Genomic DNA, 8,731 nt, shown 5'->3' with positions numbered 1-8,731 from the left:
AGAAAATTGAACAACCTCTAGTTTTTATAAAAGAATTATTCCGTAAGGTCTGAGACCAAGCATGATGGATCTTATGTGTCTGTAAAGCCACGTGGTTTCCACAGTACAGTATTCATCATTGTCCAGTTTTGGTATTTTCTCAATGTCCAAGAAAACTGGCAGAAAAGAAGCCCTCTCAAGTGGAAAGCAGTACACAATGCCTGCTAAGACATGACTACATATCCTAGCCAGCCATATGTCTCCCAATGTATTGTTTTCCAGAACACTGTCACACAACGAGGCACATGGCTCAGAGCAGCCCTGACAGCACAAAGGGAAACTTAAGGATGACTGGAGCTTCAAGTGCCATCCCTCACTGATAGAAGGGAGACCATCACTGAGCCTTGCTTTCAAAGAGTCTTCTGTAAGAGTAACCCCTTGGGAGCAGGCAGGCAAGCAGGCACAAACCCACAATGAGTGTCTCTGTAGGCAGACAAAAGAGGCAAAGCCCTCTGGAGATGGGTTCAGCATCACTCATGACCAGCAAAGTTGCCCAGTTATCAAGATTGCTGGTGCCAGTAGTGCTTTTTACTCCAAGCGACTTAAAAGTACCCAGCAACAGGAAAATTGTGATACCTTTCATCAGTTATGGTCTGCACTGTGTGGTTGAGCAAATCTGAGTTTCCACTTGTGGTGCACAGATCTCCTCCTGCCCATGGCCCCTGATGTGCTGAGGTGTCTGCCTCTCCCTGCCAGGACTCCAGCCTTGCCCGTGGTGTCACAGCTGGTAGATCTTGTGTGTCGAAGTGAGGTGGCACTGTCTGTGCTGCCAGCAGTTTGCCTGTTCATATGCAGCAAGAAAAAGGCACCTGTGATGGAGCCAGGGGCAACCAGTGCCAGCACCTGCTGCCTGTGGGGAGAAAGGGCAAAGGGGCACCCTAGAGCAGTCTCTGGGGATGTTAGTGCCTGGTTCCAGTCAGAAGTTGCTGAGTCAGTGTGCACGTCTCTGGAAGCTGCCTCTCCATGCACCAGAGACCCTTTGCCTACTCCAGAGGTTGGTGGCTGTTTCTGTGCTCTTTTTCTCCCCCAGTCCAGGAAGAGCAGATTAAAAGCATCAGCCATAGAGAATGAAGGATGTGGTCTCTTAACCACCCTCCATGGGAGTTACACTCACTGATAACATCTGGAGGACAAAAGTATGAACTCTGTAGGACCTGTCTACCTTGTAGGACTGGAGGGAAGGCCTAAATTGCTAACCCAGCCCCATGCATAGGCAGCAGCTCCCCATCCCACCCTGGCTTCCATGATAATCTGCAGATCAGAATGCCAGCCAGCGACAGGCACCGCTATTCCTTAGCTCGGGGCACTGTGTCAAAGGGGGAGTTTGGTTCTCCATACCCAAGAGCAACAGTGGCTGTTAAGAAATCGTGGGATAATAGCCCTTTTGATGGATGCCCGGCTTGTGCTGTTGGGATGCAGTGGTTGTGGTGGAGCTGGGGAGGGGGAGGGAGCAGAGAGGCATATGACAGTGCTGATAACAAGTGGGCTTTGTATGCTGTGGCCAGGGACTCCCACAGCTGCTCCAGTCCCTGCTCTCTCTTGAGGTAGTTTGGGTAGGAGAAGAAGCTACAAAAGCTCAAGCAAATGAGGATGACATAGATAAGATTTTAGTGACTCAGTCCCTGCTTTTCTTTAAGAGATGAAACTGTGGCAGAGCACCTCTTCCTTCCATTCAAGCAAGGTCTCTAGAGGAGAGGTTTCTCTGGTGGTCTGCTGCAGTTCCTCTTGGACAAGGAATGCCCTCAAGTGGCTCTGTCCAGCTTGTTTCCTTTGTAGCTGTGTTTCCTTTCCCTGTGTAGCTGTGGTGAATACTTGGAGCCCATGCTGGCCAGGGGCCTCATCTGCTTCTTGCCATCACTCGAAGGGTCTTGGTGATGCTGATGTAGAATCTGGTGGTAATCTGGAGCACACTCTTGGAAAAGAGCAGGGCAGGTCATTGCCTCCAAATTATCCTGACCCAGTGATCTTTGCAAGAAAAGGAACAAACCTGGGAGTGGGCACCATGACAGAGGATGGACCATTGGAGCACACAGCATCTGACTTCCATTAACTCTGTGTATGCCTGGTTCTACATCTCCTGTCATCACTTGATGACAGTGGTTTTTTTGTTATGATGCATATTCTCTGTGGAATGGGAGATAGTGATTATGGCAGTTGGATACAGATTGCCCAGCAAAACCAACTCCCTCCTCCCCCAGTCGCCCCCCCTGCCAAAAAAAAAAGGCTGAAAAACCCCAATCCAAAACTCCAAAACTACACACACTTTGTTACAGTAATCCCTGTCCCAATAGGAGACAAGCACAAACTCCCAGCCGGCGTGTGTGGTTGCTCTTAGTAAGCTTTGGACAGCTGGGGGATTTGGGGATGGGATTAGCTAGTACAATTCAGGCTCAATTAGCAAAGGAAACATGGAGATTCCAGCTCCCATCAGGACAGATCTGGGCAGGATCCCTCCAGAGGGTTAATCACAGAGCAACTCGTGCTTCATTCACAAATAACCAAGCTGCCTGCGTGTGCCATCCCACTTACGGCTGGGCTGCCGTCGGAGAGGGAATGCTCGCCATTGCCAAACAGCCCCTTAGCCCTTGGACCCGGCTAACACCCGCTTTCCTGCCCATGGGCTGGGAGAGGGAAGGACTAACCGCAGCGGGGAGGGAGAGCAGGCATGCACGCAGGTGCAGAGAGCTGGCAGCCAAACAAAGGGAGATCGCAGGAGCTGATACTGGCGCTTGCAGGATACAGTCACGGCTTTCTGCGAGCAAGACCAAAGACAAGGGGAGGGGGGCAAAGGAGATGCTTTCTTGTTGAAAAGATGCCGAGATGCACCAGCAATCGGATGCCAGCACTGTGTTTAAAACTGGGACCCCTGGGCAGGGCTTTTGTTGTCAGAAATGCTCTTTACTTGGCCTGCTGGGAAAAGCAGCAGGCTCACTAGGCTTCTGAGGCATTTATCAGGACAGACTTCCAAGCACCCCTAAGCACCTTGGGGTGAAGCAGGACCCACACCTCTAAACAGCTTAGTGAGCACCAGCTTCCAGACTTCCCCTGATATGAGTCCCCTTGAAAAGCTGAACCAAATCCTCATGGATGCCTGCTGAGCATCCCCAGCCTCAGCTGGTTCCTCATTTCCAACAGCTGCCCTCAAATCTCTCATCCTCAGGGTGTTTTAAAGACACATGGCTCCTCAAGAGCTGAGACACAGACTCCCTCACCAGACAGGCCTCTGCTTGCAGAGCTGGTGAACCGGTTCCCAGGGTGCGAGTTGCATGGGCACGCTCTCCCAGGCATGGATGGGTTTTGCACAGCCCTGCTGGAGACTGGCTGCTAAACACTGGATTTCTGTGGGAAGCACATGGGCTTGGAAAGGATGGGGGGAGGCCCCAAAGCACTTGGTGCTCTGGGAAAGGCTGCTCCTGAAGACTGGCAAAGGGCAAGATGTTAAATGATTCTTCAGATCAGTTTTCAGTCAATTCTTGACTCTGAAGACAGGAGTCAGGAATCAGACCAAAGAAGGGTGACGAGGGACAGGGCTTGAGCCAGGAAAAGCAACTGACCCGGGAGATGGAGTGAACCAGGCTTGCTTTCCCAGCCTTCCTTGGAGAGAGTAGCAAAAGTTTCACAGAGTAAGGTAATAGTCCAGTAGACCAATAGACCAGTGCCAGGCAAGCACAAAAAAATGTCAAACAGCTCCCCAGGTGTCAACTTGGGAAAAAAACCCACCAGCCTCTTCCCAGTTCAGTATCTGGGACTCTCACAGAAAAAGCAGCAGCCTCTGGCACCATGGAGCAGCTTTGTGGGAGACAGCAAACACCACCTGTCCTCATGTCAGAGTACTCCAGGGTCTGACACTCCCATCACAGCCAGAAAACACAGCTAGGCCTGGAAGAGCCATTGGCATGAGCAGACACACGGGCACGAGGCACTTCAGGAGCACACACTGCTGATTTCTGCCTCTCTCCAATGAGACTGGCTTTTTTCCTTGCTCCTCAGCAGTGTTTGGTGTTTGCAGGCACTGGGAAACGTTTGCTCCTTGCACTCTTTCCAATGGAGCGTGGGAAAAGCTCTCACCCTAAGCAAAAAAAAACCATGGGAATTTGCTTTCAAGTCTATTCTTCTCACTCTCTTTCTCTCCAAGTGAAAAGCCCTGAGCTGGCTTTTTTTCTTTGCAAGGCAAGTTTTCTGGCCAAGGCAAACTGGTGTTTGTCTCTCATGCTGTCAGCAGAGTGACAGGCGTCAGCATGATGAGGGGCAGTGGCAAATCAAGCAGGACAGAGGGAGTGGCAGCAGGCTGTGTGCATCTTCTTTCTGCTCCCCCCCCTCCACTTTTAGATAAGGGAGACAGCACATTTCAGCTTCAGCAGAAAGAAATAGGACTTATTTGGAGGGGTATTTTAATCCCAGGGGATATGTAGAGCCCTTGGTTTGATGCTTGGCTCACTGAGGCAGGCAAAGAAGAATGGAAATTTAGCATTGAAAAAAATTAAAGCAGAGGCTTCCCCCTCTGCTTCCTAGATCTGGAGTGAATAGGTAGTGAGCAGAAATAGAAAAGCATCCTCCCCTGTCAGGAGCAGGACCAGGGTTTCGCCCATCCTTGATCCAGCTGCCATGTGATGGATCTGCCCTGTTAAGGCAGACCCTGTGCCAGCACCTGACACACAGGCAGCAAGTGCTGTCAGCCCTGTGTGCCGAAATCTCCAGAGGGCTGGGATGGAAATACACACTTCAGCTGCTCACTCCTTGCAGCACCCCAGCCTCCAGAGAGCTGGAAGGAGGCACTTCCCACCCCACCACCAAATGTCTGACTCTTCTCCTGGCCTCTCCACCTGCGCAGGAGGCCTGGCTGTGTGAGTCTGCAGGAGGGCAAGTACCTTTGGGCAGCCTATTTGCAACAAGGCTGGGATGGTGCAGGGAGTTAGGGAAATTTTCAGGCAAGAGGAAGAGGCAAAGATGTGCACTTCCTTGCCTTGGGGACTGGAACACCCCTTCTCCAGGAAACAAGGCTGAAGGACTCAGCAGGCATCTGAGCAGCAGAGCTGGACACCCTGTCAAACCTGAAGAAAACGAAGCCCTCAGGTAGTCCTGATTGCATCCCAGGGCAGGCCATCACTGCAGGAAATGTGCTCCCTGTGCCCAGGGATGCTGTGCGAGGGGAATAAAGGCACCCTGACCTCTTGCCTCTCCACACAGCCCTCTCTCCACTATTACAGGGCAACCCTGGGGAGCACCAAAAGGATGACTGTAAACCCTGATACGACCCAAGAGACACACTCTATGCCTGTGTAAAAGAGTGAGGAATACCCTTTTACCCTGAGGTTCAAGGCAGACCTCTTAGTCTTTCAAACTCCATCCTGAAAGTAACCTGATGCCCCCAGCTATTTTTCTTGTGTGAAACTCCCTCCGCAAGAGGGGCCTTAGGTGAGCAGCTGCACAGACAGCCAGATCCCAGAGGAGGTGTTTGCTTTCTCCATCTTCCACTCTCACACACCCTCTTTTTAATTGTTTGCACATCAAGAAACGACTTGCCGACTTGCCGTATTGCAGCCTCCCAAAGGGAGGCAGGCATTGAACTCGTAACCTGAAACTGCCTCTCAGGGAGACAGCCAGCACCCACCTCCCTCTGTTCCCACGTCCTCTCCCCTGCTCTTCCCTGCCTGAGCAGCAGCCATGTCCTCCCCTCGCTCTGTTCAGCTCTTCAGCAGCTACACCCTTCACTGATAATGAGCACAGAGAAAGAAAGCACAGAGCTGCCATTCAGGGCCTTTCTCAGACACCAAAACATCTCTGTGCATTAATAATCCCTTTCAAAAGCCCCTTCCTTGCACACATCCCTCCCTCCCCCTCTAGCCCCCGATGCTTTTCAGGAGCGACTGTGATTCATGTGAGGTGCGAAACAGGACGGTAAAATTTTAATACAGCCTGAACATGATGTGAGAGCGCTCAAATGCCTTTTAAGCAGCCTGCCTGTTTCCAGCAAGGCTTTGAAGGCAAGATCGCTTCAGCGCTGTGTGAAGAGCTTCAAAGAGAATATTTGGGACTGATTTTGACATGACTCAGAGAAGGCAGGAAGCCTTCTAACACAGTTCCCTCAAAGGATGAGCACCAGCAGAACGTGCAGGCTCTCACCATCCCTCCCTGCTGGGGGTTGGCCCAGCTGGACCATGTGGGAAGGCCTGGGAGGACCAGAGCTTTGTGCACCTATAGGACACCCACCGAGTACTGTGACATGTCCCCATCTCCACAGACTGCCCCGGGAGACATTTCCCTGACCATTGGTTTTATTGCATGCTAATAGCCCTGGGGCCAATGGTTTGTCCCCTGCTGTGACTCCAAGGACTGGAAAGCAGGGGAGATTTCTCCATGCCCCTGGGTATGTGTGATGATAGGAAAAGTATGAAAATAAAGCAAAACACTTGGATGAGTCCAAACAGAGAGAGATGCTGATAATACCCAAGGACTTCTCTATAGCCAGTAAACAAAAGAGAAACAAAACCAGTGTGCCAGAAAGTGGGAATAGGAGGTGAGTGAAGACGAGGCAACAGCAGAGGAGGGTAATTCCCAGGAGAGGCTTTGGAAACTTCCGTGAGCCAGCAAACATTTCTCAGCTTTGCTGCTGTTCAGTGTTCCTTGTGTTCCTGGGCTTCTCCAGTCCTGCAAACAGCAAAGTACTGCTCTTCTGTAAGGAAATCCTCTGGCCCTGGAGACTGTCATACTCAGCCTGGAGACACCAAGGCCAAAGCAAGAGGCTGAGCTCCCCATCTCCAGGTGTCCTGCCAGCTTGTGTCCAGCTGGCAGCTCCTGGTGATCTTGAATTGTCTTTGCCTCCACACCACAAGCAGAACATCAACCAAAACCACCTTGTCCAGGGTAGGGGGGGATCTGTGTTGGCACTGAAGAACTCCCACAGCTCCTTGCCAGACCATCCATTCCCATTTACATGAAAAACGAGCCCCAGTAGTACATGTCACCCAGGGCTGCATCTGTGCTGACACATCCCGAGTGTTTGTGGTTACTGAGAGAAGAGCAGCTGGAGCACTTGGCCTGGCTGCCAGGGAACAAGCACAGAGAATATCCCACCCTAGGCTGTACCTAGCTTGGGAAATCCCCAAAGGGGACTTTTTTAGAGGAAAATCAGTGGATTTCAGAGCTAAACTGCATTTGCCAGAGATTTGTCAGACATATCTCCTCGGACATTTTCAAAATGGAGCTCTACAAGTCGACTGGGAAGTGACTAAGGCATGTGTATCAATTGTATCAACCTTTGACCAGAGTTTGCTCTGAGAGGGAACAGAGGCACCATCTCACCTGCAGCAGGTGAGATTAATGCAGTCATCAACCACTGAGCCTTCAGCGGGACTGGGCCAGCCCTAGAAACACATCAGCAAAGTGCCTGGACTGAGGATGAATCTTCTTATGCCCAGTTTGTGCTCTCAAAGCGGCAGGAAGCTGCAAGACAGAGATCTATCTGCTTTCTGGAAGTCTGCTGCTGCTAAAAGGTTGCAGTCAGTAGTACTTCACAGGAGAACGGAGACAATGGAATGCAAACTGTTTTCGGTGCAGTTTAAGCAAACAGCGAAACTCAATTAGCTCAATTAGCTAATGGACACACTGAGTGTCGGCTGACACACCCATGAGCATGGGCACGGCTGCGAGGAAACGTCAGCGCGTCTGTGTGCTCAAAGCCACCGCCTGAACTAGGAGCGACACGAGAGAAAGCAGTCAGCAGCCCCGGGAGGGAGTGGCACATGGGGGGGGCTGAACAAAGGCTGTGACAGGAGGGGATCGCAAAATCACCCACCAGGCTTCAGCAAGGAACTGTGGCACCACTGTGGAGAAATCCCCCAAAGCCTCTCCAGGAACTCTCTAGCACATCTGTACACTCTTGCTTGCAGGATGGGAATCAGAGATGGGTGTGCTGCTGCAGGGCTGCAGTCCTGCGGGAGGATAAATTCCATGGCTAGAGTGTGGCAGCAGAGGGCTACAGGCTTTTAGGAAGGACAGAATGGGTAGATAAGGATGGAGAGCTGCTCTTCATGTGCGTGAGCAGCCGGAATGCATGGAGCTCTGCCTGGGGATGGATATGGAGCCAGCCAAGACTTTATGGACTAGGACTATAGAAGAATGGGCAAAGGTGATGTTATCATAGTGGGTGTCTGCTGAGGGCCACCTGACCAGGAGGAACAGCTGGATGAGGCCCTCTACAGAATGGAGTAATGTCAGAATAGTGTCATGTTCACAGGTCCTGGTGTCCTTATGGGGCACTTCAACTGCCCTGATATATGGTGGAGGGACAACATAGCAGGACATGAGGAATCCAGGAGGTTCCTAGAGCGCACCTATCACAAAGTCCTCTTCCAAGTGACAAGGGAGTCAACAAAGAGAGTTGCTGTGCTGAACCTCATACTCATCAACAAGGGGGGGCTTAGAAGTGAAGATCAAAAGCAGCCTTTGCTTCAGTGACCATGAGATGGTGGAGTTGGGGATCCCAAGGGAGGGAGGAGGGTGAGAAGCAAGTTTCAGGAGAGTAGATTTTGCCCTCTTCCAAGTCTACTTACAAGAGTCCCAGGAGATAAGGCCCTGGATGGAAGAGGTGGGGAGGTGAAGGGAAGGGCAGCTAAAAAATCTGGTTAATATTCCAAGTACATGAGACCTTCATTCCAACAAATGCATAGCCAGGTAAAAGTGCCAGGAGGCC

The sequence above is a fragment of the Serinus canaria genome, chromosome 4 (genome assembly GCF_022539315.1).
Source record: "Serinus canaria isolate serCan28SL12 chromosome 4, serCan2020, whole genome shotgun sequence".
NCBI lineage: Eukaryota > Metazoa > Chordata > Aves > Passeriformes > Fringillidae > Serinus > Serinus canaria.
This window is presented reverse-complemented; position numbering follows the sequence as displayed.